At 37.6% G+C, this 13129-nt stretch overlaps 1 long non-coding RNA gene across 1 annotated transcript; it reads left to right on the forward strand.

Moving 5' to 3' along the window:
• The first annotated feature begins 226 nt into the window (after window positions 1-226).
• LOC115924772 lies at window positions 227-2752 on the forward strand. The gene is made up of 3 exons (XR_004064429.1): window positions 227-274; window positions 1081-1194; window positions 2707-2752. It is a non-coding gene; the product is annotated as an uncharacterized LOC115924772 (long non-coding RNA).
• The last annotated feature ends 10377 nt before the right edge of the window (window positions 2753-13129 follow it).

Below are 13129 nucleotides of genomic sequence, written 5' to 3' on the forward strand. Positions count from 1 at the left end.
GTTCCTTCTTTCTATGTGTGTCTTGTTGAAAGGGTCTGATGAATTTTCAAGGACAGTTCCTGCTTCTGACAAAGCTGCTCGGTGTGTAGTCGCAAAGAATCACCTGACTCTGTACTTAGACCATTTCTCGGAATGGTGGATTATCTCCTTAATCAAGAGATACTTCATCGGTAAACGGCTCGTCTGTACGCCATACGTTCCCCTGTCAACATCCAGAGACGTCATAGACCCCATCTTGCTCGTCATTAAAGACGACTGCTACGGCATGAAAGAGGTAGTTCTGTAACGAAATAACAGTCCGGTTTATTTCTGGTCCATGTTATGTGTAATGATCCTTTTTTCCTTCTCATTTCGTCACGAAACTTTCCAACCTTGCACATCTTATAGTCAATTTCGTATTTGGTCATTCATTTTTAGACTTTGTCCAATCGATTTCATCATTTTGCATCTAGCTTCGTCAAAGTCAAATCAAGTTCATCATCCTTGGTTGCTGACGTACATTTATTGCATGAAACAATTTTGTCAGTTTGCAACCAATTTCGTTAGAGCATCATTCAAATACCTTATCCTACCCCCGGACAATTGCCCCATAGGATAGTTGTCCGGGAGGTAGTTGTCCTAGAGGATGGTTTTCGTAGGGGTTAGTTCTCTGGGGGTAGTTGTCCGGGGAGTAAATGTCCGAGGGTAGTTGTCCTAGGGGGTAGTTGTCATGCGGGTAGTTGTCCGGGGTAGTTGACTAAGGGGGTAGTTGCCCTATGGGGTAGTTGTCTGGGGTAGTTGTCCGGGGGTAGTCGTCTTAGAGGGTAGTTGCCCTAGGGGGTAGTTGTCCTAGGGATAGTTGTCCCAGGGGTAGTTGACTGGGGGCTGTTATCGAGGTGGTGGATGTCCAGGAGGTAGGTGTCCCAGAACCCCTGGTAATTGCTGGCGGTTATTGCAATGCCGTCCGAAAGAACAGCATTAATTATCTCAGAGTTTACTTATCATAATCTCTTATTAGTCTTTCCCCCCAATTATATCACTATTATTATCATTGTCACTATTATTTGTTCAATATTGATTCATATGTTCAATCTCTTGCAGGATACCATACAAGAGTACAAGGCAGCCTATCCTGGTGAGCAGTACTGTGTATATTGGAGACAAGGACCCCTACTTGTCAGACATCTGGAAAACGAAGACGAAGTGTCAACACAGGTAAGAATCTCAATATAATTGATACTGTTATTTCCCCCGAAGTAAATTATCCTGACAAACAAATTGTCCGTTTCTTATTAGGCAGGGCCTAATATATATATACACTGTCGCTCATAAAGTTGGAATATTTTTGTTTTACCCCAACTTCTGGAATTATTAAACAAATTATTTATTCCTAGTAGATCTAGATAATAGTATACATTCTCAGATTTTATTGAATAATAATTTGCCTGTGTTTGTTTTGCGTGACTGCTAAAGCATGTGTACGCTAATATGCTTATGAACTAGGGGACCTACGCCCTTAAGTCACAAATGACAGTAATGAGGATTAATGCCCCATAAAAGGGCATTAATATGGCACATCAACACGGTTTTGATCCTGGGGCCTCACAGTTATGAGGCCATTGATTTGTCACTAAACCATGACTGTACGCAGCGGTGGCTTGGTTAGGGGGCAGTTCCCACAATTTTTTTTTAAAAATTCAATAATTAATTAAATTCTATCCCGTTCCCCAACAGGAAAAAAATCCTCTGTGTGCCAATGCCTTGAGCCATAATGCATGGCCGCGTACAGAGCATTTTTATAATTTTTAGTCGATTAATGTTTCATAAAAGGGCACTTATATAGTACATCGACACAATTTTGATCCTGGGGCCTCACAGCTACTAGGCTATTGCTTTGCCACTGAATCATGACTGTACGCAGCGGGGGCTAGGGTAGGGGGCAGCCCCCAGAAATAAAAACAAAACAAAGAAAATGCAATAAATTATCAATAATTAGTTGTATTTCCCCCCGGTCCCCAACAGGAAAATTCCTGTGTTACCATGCCTTGAACCATAATGCATGGCCGTGCACAGTAATTTTTCCTGTTGGGGACCGGGGAAAATGCAATGAATCCACGATAATTTATTGCATTTTGGGGTGTTTTTTTGTGTGTGGACTGCCTCCTTTGTGTGGACTGCGTACAGTCATGATACAGTGGCAAAGCAATTGCCTCGTAACTGTAAGGCCCCAGGATCAAAACCGTGTCGATCAGCTATACTAGTGCCCTTTTGTGAGGCATTTATCCTCATTACCGTCAGCTATGACTTAAGGACATGAGAATGTATACTGTTATCTAGATCTATTAGGAATAAATCATTGTCAAAATTATTCCACAAATTGGGTTAAAAATGATATTCCACCTTCATGAACACAGTGTCTTATTACGTGGTCTTGATGAGGTTACTTGGTTCTCGTTATAATATTATTTTAGGAAAAACGATTCAAACATTGGCCATAGGGGTTAGGCTCGACTAGCACATGTGCTATTATCTGGCTCCTTTTAGCAACCAATAGTTTCTCTTCTTGTATATGTAAATTATTGTATGAAATGTATTGCTGTTGGTAAATCAATCAAATCAATCAATTGAATTCATGGTATCACTTTTAGATTATAATGTAGGCCTACCATGGCACAATTCCTTTAACTTCGTAGGATGTTAATTGATGGTTATCTCTGATTTTATTAGGAACTTGAAGTACGTGCTTTCTTTGACATGACGACTAATCGGATGCCGTTCGCTCTTCAGTCACGTGAACAAATAGTATCCGGAGTTCTCGTCACGCTCATCTTGAAGCAAGCAATCACGAAGCGTATCGCCTTCAAAGTACTGTACAACGGTAATATATTCTAGGGCATGAATTCCTTTGGGGAGGGGTGGCTTAAAGACCTACACTAGCAGAGAAAAGTGTATTCTTGTGTAGTTCCAGGAATGATTATTTCTATTATATAGAAAAAGACACCTGTCTACCAAGGCAGGAACTCCCAAAGATCCTAGAGAATAGAACTCGATGAAAAAGCTTGTCAAATCAGTGCGAGAACGCTCGACCTAGTTAGTACATTATTTTTTTTACGTGCAATGCTATACAGTTCATTTAGTGTAGCAAAAGCACCATGTCAAGTGACTCCAACTTGGAATAATTATTATTTTAGGCTAATCGTTTCTCATCACGTTAATATCATATGTATTCACAATTCAGATGTGCCGCATGAGAATCCAAGTGCCAGATCAACTCCGACAGGATCTGCATCACCCAAGGGCAAAGGTGAACCAACTGATATTGGACGGGAAACATCTAAATGTAAGATTTAAAATATATTTATTAATATTATTTTTCCTTTTGATATACAGGGCATCTTTTCACAAAACCCCCATGGTACAAGTGAAAAATGTAGTGTACAAAATTAACTCGCTTTCAATGGGATGTCGGCGAGCTTGTTATATGAAACAATTTCCTTATAGTAGAGAGACGATTTTACCGAAATCGAAAAAATAACATTATATTTGTGCTATTCTGATTCGATTCTGATTTGATTTTGATTGATTTTTGTATCATCAGCATCTCAGCTCTTCGAAGAGCTGACGAGAAGCGAGCATCATAATCTTGAAACGATAGGTACAACATCACCTGAGCCTGCAGACACAAGGGGTAAGACTATGTCCTATCAGGAGCGGTTCTGAAGGAATACATATATACATGTATGTTATTTGAGAGGGGCCACAGGGGGATGCAGGAGGTGGGGTCTTCTAGCATTCGTTTTCTACATATTTTTTTTTTGGGGGGGGGGGAGGGGGGAAGGGGGCTCAAGAGCTGCTACTACGGCCTTTATTCTTGAAATTGGCCTTTGTTTTAAATATCCTTTAATGTATTATCATTGTAATTTTATACCGTATAATTTCTACTCTGTAAATTGAACAATTTTATTTCTTCGCTACATGTTTCATGATATCGTCTGAAGGATGTCAATAAACCAAAATAATACAATATAATTCGACAGTCGCCTTGCGATAGATAACGGATCAGTCAGAGTTCTTTACAGTGCAAGTTGGAGTCTGGTTTAATAATTTTCTAAAACTTTTGTTTTACGTTGCTTTATTTCAGATAGAAGTAGTCCTACTGAAGACCTTACAAGACTTAGGCCGTTGACTCCGCCATCGATAGAGTCACCGTCATGTGAACATGCCTACCAAGTCACACATGAATTGCTAACAGAAACAGAGACAGTTGGTAAGGAGCTGAAAGATAAAGTCGTTTTCTAGGCTCGGTAACAACACAAATGTCAATAGTACTTCAACAAAATTAAGCTTATCTCCTCTTATCAATCGTAATTTTAAGGTGACATTTGGAGTTATGTTACAGATAGTAACGAACGAAATTCTTTTGCAAAACATTATTGTTCATAATTATGCTACACTCGATCCATGTGTAATAAGTGGGCAGGCTACCTGAAACGGTTGCTGGAACTTTAACCGGGTTAATAATATCTTAAGTACTTTGGAGGCACAAATAATTGCGATATACGCTTATATCCTTTACAAGCTCTTCGGAAATTCGAACGATATTATTAGTTTACGACATCATCTTTTTGTTCAAATTTGTTTTAAGCTCCGACATCATCGACAGTGCCCGTCCATTCATTAGAGTCTGCAGCTGAGGGGATAATGGGAGTCTTAGCTCCACAAGCATTTGCGGCAAACGTTGTCCAAGAATTGGTTCCAGGACCTTTAGCAGATCCAGTGCACCAGCGTTCTGGGAACGTCAATATCTACGTCCGAGAGATGGTCATCAACAATCCCCAAGGGAATAATCCTCAAGGAAATACTGTTGCCTCTCCCCCTGTACCAATTGCTTCCATAATACCTCCTAGGCTACAGCATGAGCTGCGTTGTCGGTTGAACAGAGAAAGCCCAGTTTTTGATGACTGGAGGGGTCTTGCCAATCAGCTTGAACTTCAAGACTACATACAATCACTGGAGCAGTGCAAAAATCCGACTGAAGAACTACTCGTACTTGCAGAGAGTCAAAAGAAGATTCAGGACCTTGGGGACTTGTGTAAGGCGTTCGAACGCATGAATCGTGGGGATTGCCAAGAGCTCTGCGAGAACTATGCGTTTAAGAGAACAAAGTCAGCTGATCCTCGGAAGGATCAAATGGAAGATGATGACACAGACACCAGTGATTAGGGAACAGACTCGATGTGTTCCACATTACCCTTTAATCCAGGGTCTATGGCTTGTTATTCAGACAACCTATGAACATTATATTGTTATTGTTGTAATATATAATTGCAATGACGAACCTTCGTCATTGCCTTGTTTTCGTTCACATTCTGCCCCATTAATATTCTCCTTATATTCCTCGTCAGAAAATCGCATTCGTTTTGCACGTAGTGTTTGTGATTCCTAGTTAGGTGCTTTCCTCATGTCCATTTCATTTCAAATTTCATAGGCATAGTCTCTAGCATCTCATCAAGGTCACCTACTTTTTCGATTTTCGAAATCACTCATGCATGACCGTCCAGGCGCCATTTTGTCCGTTTCTGGTCCATTTTAAGGCCTTTCTTTCTTCCTTCCTATCTCCACTATCCTAGATCCTACAAACTTCTAACAAATTCCTCTAGAAAATCAAAGAGATGTTCTTTCATCTGCGACGTATGACTTGACCTTCAAAATGCCATCTTCGTACTCAAAATTTAAATCTGAAACTGACTCCGTCAAAAATCTCTCAAATTCTTGAAAAATGAACCCCTAAAAATCTAAAACTGCCATAACTTTCTCATATAAATTCCGTTTTGTGTTTAAATCTCACATTATCCTTATCTCATAATTGCACATAGCCATGCCAAATTTCATGCTCCAATGGCTATGCAAAACATAAATAGCGCCCTCTAAAGTTCTGGGAATTGGCTTTCTTTCTGTGGCCGTATCTCCATAATGGCTTGGCAAACCCGTACCCTTTTTTGGATTTAGATACTTGACGATATGCCCTTTCCAGCCATATACAAAATTATATACCCTATCACTGACCAAATTTGAGAAAATTGCCCTCCAAATTCGCCATTTTCAAGAAAATTGAGAAATAACTTCAACTTGCTCTAAACCGGCGATCTTTATACCTACATCAAAGAAACTTGGCAGACACATGTATCCATATACGTGACAACTGTCTGCTAAGTTTAGTAAATTGTAATGCCCTCTTCGCCAAGTTATCGCCCGAAATGATGAATTTACTATGCTTTACGTACTAGCGCGTTTGATGCGTGCAGAACGTTTTGCGCAGATGACACTGGTTTCAAACTGACCGCACTGAAGTGCCCTTTCGGATGATACCAAGTATGGTATATGTTCACGCAGAAAATTGTGAGTAAATCGCATTTGAACAAGGGTCACTATACGAATTCCGCCGAGTTTCCGCCCTATTATAACACGTTTCGGCCATGACGTCATTTTTTAAGACTGTTATTTGGTTGTGTTAGTATGGGCGGCCGTCCGTGCCAAAGCACGCGTCGCAACATGTTCACCATGCACCAAGTCCTATTGGTTTTGCACGCAGTGCTTGCGAGCCCTTTCTAGATCCCTTCCTCTACTCCAACTCCCTTCAAAATTCGTAGGCGCAGTCTCTAGCATTCCTTCAAGGTCACTAGATTCTTCGTTCTCCTGAAACCCTCATGCGTGACCGTCCAGGCACCATTTTTTCCGTTTCGGGCCGTTTTGATGACCTTTCTTTCGCCCTGACTATCTCCACTATCACAGAAGCTACCAACTTCTTACATATTGCTCTGGATAGTAACAGTCAGAGAGTAGCTCCTTCGTTTGACACGTAGAAACATGGCGTCATTGCACGCACATCGTTGTGACACGATTGCATTTCTAGTTATATTTGTTGTTGTAGTCCACCACTGACAATTCAAGTACCTGTCATTTGGTTTAAAAAAAAACACAATCTGTAGAATTGCTCGAAAAGTAATAAGGGTATATAATGTAACTCATTTAAGCCTTATCCTAAAATCGTGTTTAAAAGAAAACTTAGATCTCAGACCAATTTTTGTTTTTAACCCACTTATTTTGACAAAAGTCTCAATCCAGCGTCCGATTTAAGTATTGGTACAATTTGGGCCTATGAAATTGAACAAATATTGGTTAAAGAGGAAATATGCATGTATTTTGGATAGATAACTTCCCAATATTGCTTAAACCTTATGCAATTTTAAGTATATTATACCCAGTATTGTGTAAACGCTCGCCCTCTTGTTAAATGCTTCGCTGCAACAACATAATTACATTGATTGCTTTTACAAGAACGAAGCAGTGAGATTCACTCTTGGAACATTCATCGATTTTAAGAAAGCAATTTTGACACATTTAATCATAATACTACTAGCTAAACTCTCTTATAATGGCATTCGAGGTTACCTCTTGCATGGTTTACAGAGAAGGTTGAGTTCTGGGAAGAGGTGAAAAATAATTTATGAGCGTTATCATTCTTATTATGCAAGTGTGGAAGAACATCAGATAAGACATGTTCCCTGAAAAGCACGGCTCTTCAAATGCCTTCATATTCTAAATATTTCATGTAACATCGTAAAAATCCAGGGTAGGATTCTTACGCCACGTGTTCGTGTAGTCCCATTTACATCTTTCTGTGTACAGTGTTTGTAACTTTACCAAGACTTGGCCAAATTTCTTATCTTTTTGATGATTCCAGAACTTTGCAATACACACAAATTCTTATATGGTAGATGATCAACCTTTTCTGGTCGATTCCACACAGTTTCTTTCACAATGCAATCGCATAACCAGAACTCAACTTCATCTTTAAGGACTATCTTAGTAACAGATCTCATATTGTTCAATGTTCGAACGTTATTTGAATGGAACAAGAGAAGATGTGGTGTTCCACAAGGGTTAGTACTAGGGCCAATTCTGTTTTATCTAAATAAATTATCTGCCATCAACAACTGATTATTTCAATGTGCGGCTGTTTGCCGATGATTGTAACATAATTCAACCTTTTACGGCTGCTAGAGCAAAATTAATGTGGATGAAGTAATTAACAACACACGGAAAAGTGGTGCATTGCTAAAAAAAACTTACAATCAATTCAATGAAAACGTATTTCATGTTAATAAGTAGTAGGAGTAAAAATAGGTACAAAGGGTAAACTGAACATATCTAAAGAGGAAATCCAAGAGATTGATGTTACCATTTACGATAGACATCTGTCATGGAATAGTCATATTAGTTATGTAAATCAGTGCATCTGGATTGCAACATTTTGTTCCTAGGCGTACTTTGACAGTATCCATTATCATATAAAACGTGGATAAAACCACACAGGTGTGGGGAATCAACATAAGGTTAGACTATTAAGAAGCATATTGTTTTCACAGAAAATAGCAGTTCGTGCTTTTTTCATGTAGAGAGTGAATTACTCATACAGCTCCACTACTTTCATGTTTGATCTGTTTAATAAAGGTTTGCCTCATATTTTGATAGATTACTGTGATATTCTAGAGTATAGCTACTCCACAGGGCAAACAGAAGGTTAACAATTACGTCTGCCAAAATTTGAAACGACCCATGGTCGTTTTTTCATTATCTCTTGTGATTAGTTACTTGATTACCTTTAATGTCAGATTATGTTACAACACATTTGTTGAACAAATAATGAATCAAAACTCCATGCAAATGGTCTGTATGTGTACAAAAATTATATTTCGTATTTTGTAAGACATTATCAAAGTTAAATATTTTTGTATAGTATTGATTGCAATAGTACATTAATTTCTTTGTTTTTGTTTTGTTTTCTGAAAGTTACTTGTACAAAATACGTTGTTGAGCTGTGCATAAGGCGTTAGGGTCGACTAGCACATATGCTATTATCCGCCCAATTTACCAACCAATATTTTTTCTTCTTGTACATATAAATATGGTTGTATGAAATGAATAGTACTTGTTTGCTGTTCGTAAATAATGATAATAGTACATAATAATCAATCAAATACAAAAATCGAATGAAAAAAATAATAAACATTGACAGGATTGTAACCAGAAAAGTGATGTACATGAACATGGAAATGTATTAACATCAACTCAAATCACATCAAATTAAATGAATTCAAGATTTGAATTATCTAGAAGGAACCGCAGGTGTTAAATTGAACATTTTGTTTAAGATAATGAAAACAATGAGCTCCTGTTGCATGTTAAGCCAGCGATTTTATTGCCTTTCCTCGGGGGGGGGGGGTGCAACAGCCGGAAAATGCAACATTCAAGACGTATTGATAGCATTCTTTGCATTTAATTAAACTAACACAACTTGACAAATAGCGGGGAATAAAGGGGATTCCTTATAAAAACTGAACATTATTAACATTTGCGTGAGATCCTTCTCATTCAAACGTTTATTACAAAGGGGTTCGTCTTTTATGTTACCTTTATTCGACGTTTATTCTTCTTCATACTTATCAAACTGTTTATGTATACTTTATGTGCATATATATTTTTAATTGCATTGGATTAATTGAACTTTTATGTATATCATGATGATATTCGTAATAGATAGGTATGTCAGGCGCTCCTTTGTTATAAGTTCATTAATTTTGTGTGAAAGCAAAAAAGAAAGTCATGATTTTAAACGTTTGAAGTAAATCGGTCGAATAATAAAGCAGTTATGAATGTTTGAAAAAAAGGTATCTCTAAATCTATATGCGAATTTCAAATTGGCAATTGGGTCAGTGGATTGTGATGTATCCGTGGACAATTGTTTCGTTTGTTGTGTACAAAAATATCAGTATTTTCTGTTTTTCCTAGTGCCTTCTTCCATGGGGCACTCCTACATACAATGTATTATGGATAGCATATTTTATTATATATATTATATGGTATGTGTTTATATTTGTGTTTGAAATAAATTGAATCGAATTAAATTGAATATATTGTGAGAATCTCAGTTTGAATAGAAATGACATATTTGCACACCCAATGACGTTAGAATACCAGTCATTCAAAAAGGGCAATGACTGGAACGCGGTCCTATACAGAGTGAGTCAGAAAAAATGTCCCACTTTTTAAAAGTTGTAATGTTTGAAGTATGAATATTTAATCATGGGTTTCATGATATGTCTTGATAGAGTTGTCCTCCTAGTACATTTAGGTACCATTTTCATTTGAATCTCTGCATGCATGACTGAACATCAGACAATCTTTACAAGACTGCCGGATCTCACCTGCGCCAAGTTACTGGGTGAGGAATAAAACAGTGCATTAAATAAAGACAGTCAGACAGACACAGACACACACACACACGCAAAAACACACGCACACCGTGTCAATAATTTCCCCTTTTCTGATTAACCAATGATTTTTATCAAGATCGCTGTGGCATATAACCCTGACAATATTTCCCCATCATATCATCATCACCATCGTTGTCATCATCTTAATCGTCATTATCATCATCACTATCATCATCATCATCATCATCATCATCATCATCATGAAGCACAACATCCGCCAATACGCAACAAGAGAACAGCGGCCACTCAACTTTTCGTACGAGAAGAAGAATTCCGACAAAAAGTAACAGTTTGGGTGGGCCTTGTCGGGAATGGAACGATCATTTGTGTGTGTGTGTGTGTGTGTGCCTGTGCGTGTGCGTGTTTGTGCGTGTGTGGGTGTGTGTGTGTTTGTGGGTGCGCGTGTTTGTTTGTGTGTGTGTGTGTTTGTCCGTCTGGTAGTCTTTGTTTAAAACACTATTTTATACTTACCTAGCTACTTGGCGCAAGTGAGATCTGACAGTCTTGTAAAGAATGTCTGATGTTCAGTCATGCATGCAGAGATTCAAATACAAATGGTACCTAAATGTACTGGGAGGATAACTCTATCAAGACATATCATGAAATCCACGATAAAATATTCATACTTCAAACAATACAACTTTTAAAAAGTGGGCCATTTTTTCTGATTCACTCTGTAGAGCTCTCAATGTTTCATCAGTCAAGGGTTTCATACACAAATAAATGTTGGCAGAAAGAGAATAAATTGCTGAGATTATTACATGTATCATGCGTGTGTATTTGGCAACAAAGTGAATGCTAATCAGTATACGCTCTTAGAATTAAATTGCATGTAGGTAACTGCTGATTGTTTTTAGAGAATTACCCGATTCTTGGCAATTATTTTTAAAAAATTCAGCGCCACACGTTTTGACTATTCTAGGGGCAATTTACTAACAACAGATATATATTTCGTAACCATCAAGCAATACATGTTTGGGTGATAATCTGAAAACTTCAGACTTTCAGAATACTGAATTAGAGGTATGTTAAGGGTATTTCAACCCACAAATGAACCTTCAGCAACGACTTTCTCGGATCCAGTACTCCAGTTCGTTTATACAATTTGACATGGGAAGACCTAGGTTACTTTGTACACAATTTGAAATATATGTGACTGTTTGAGGTGATTTGAACCATGTGCTAATTACGAACTGGTCTACACATTATTCTACACAGACCGATTTAATTGTTGTTGTTTATGTGTGATCAATCCTCTCTAACCTTATATCCCAATCAAATAAATGAGACCAATACCAGACTACTCATCACGAAAAAATATCCTCATATTATAATTATCTCATTTCCCCTACCCGTATTATCCAAATCTCTTTTTAAATTCATGCAAAAACTCTTGCCTTTGTAGACCCTTTCATCTTACTGGAAAATATACATTTACAATGTATCATCATTTTTAAACCCTGTTAAATATCTTTCATTAGAATGTATCTCCCGACTTAATCTGAAATTAAAGAAAGATCCATCAAATCTAAATGTGTAAAGTATATGACTAGAATAACAACTTCGACCCAAATTAAACTCTATGTACCTTCGTTATCAGAATATTTATCCTTGCACTCAGAAAATATATGGGATCTTTCGTCTTTCTCCCTATTCCTTTTTTCATTTAAGAAAAGAAAAGTACAGGAAATGATAAATTGTTAAAATCCATCAATATAACAATAATATATTCTGAACACTTCGGAGGACAGTAACACAACAATAACAAATCATAACATTGTCTTATTAATAGAATACACAATAAAGGTGATATTAAAGTAGTTGAAGTCCACCGAAAAAGATCCTCGAAGAAATATAGAAGTGTAATACGTACTACGACAACTCAAATACAAAGACATCCACACCCAGACCAGATCAGGCAACCGATAACATTATCCACAGAGGCCAACAATAAGTCAGTTTGGACTCTTTGGAGTCGGTGCGAAGTCGGTGTGCCAGTGTGACTGGGGTATTAATCATATCTCCAAACCGACTTCAAATCGACCGATTCTCAGCGATTCGGGGCAATATAATGATGTGTCCGGTTGTCGGTCTGGCATCTTCTGTTAGTTGAACAAGCCGTGAATCTAAATTTCTCTATTTCATATTTAGAACTTATCTTGAAGAACGAGGATGTTAGTCCATCTTTTTTTACTAAACAAAATTCTGAGAATGTATTCAATATGAGAATTATGAAATTCATGAATTTTGAGCGAAGGGCTCGGGTATGAATTGCATAATTTACATGAAGAGAGACGAATAGTAAGCACGTTGTTAGCATCTTATAATGCCTAATTAATGATACTGACAAATTTGGTTTATATCCTACCAATTCTAGAGAAATGAAGCGAATACTCTACATCAACAGGTTACAGCATTTCACAATCTATAGAGTGTTAAAGAAAAGCGATGATAGAGACCATATTTTTTTCTCTTTCCCTCTCCCTTTCGTCTTTCTCTCTTTTTCATTTTTTCCCGCAAATCAGAAACCAGATATATTTCAGGCAATTGTATGGTATTGTTGTCATACACTGTTAAGTAATGTAGTCAGACTTCTGAAGCCAATAGAGATATGAATGCAAAGTCCAATTTATGAAATGTTTTCATATTGTCACGCTTGAATGCTCCTACAGAATAGACCAAATATCATCGCTACTAAAGGGTACGGGGTAATTTAAACAGTAGTTTAATGTCAAATGAAAAAAGCGACATGCTGTTTGGAGAGCGCGGTAATATATACGAGAAAAACGTTGTGGGTGTGAATTACGTTTAAT

The sequence above is a fragment of the Strongylocentrotus purpuratus genome, unplaced genomic scaffold, assembly GCF_000002235.5.
Source record: "Strongylocentrotus purpuratus isolate Spur 01 unplaced genomic scaffold, Spur_5.0 spur5_scaffold_16, whole genome shotgun sequence".
Taxonomy (NCBI): domain Eukaryota; kingdom Metazoa; phylum Echinodermata; class Echinoidea; order Camarodonta; family Strongylocentrotidae; genus Strongylocentrotus; species Strongylocentrotus purpuratus.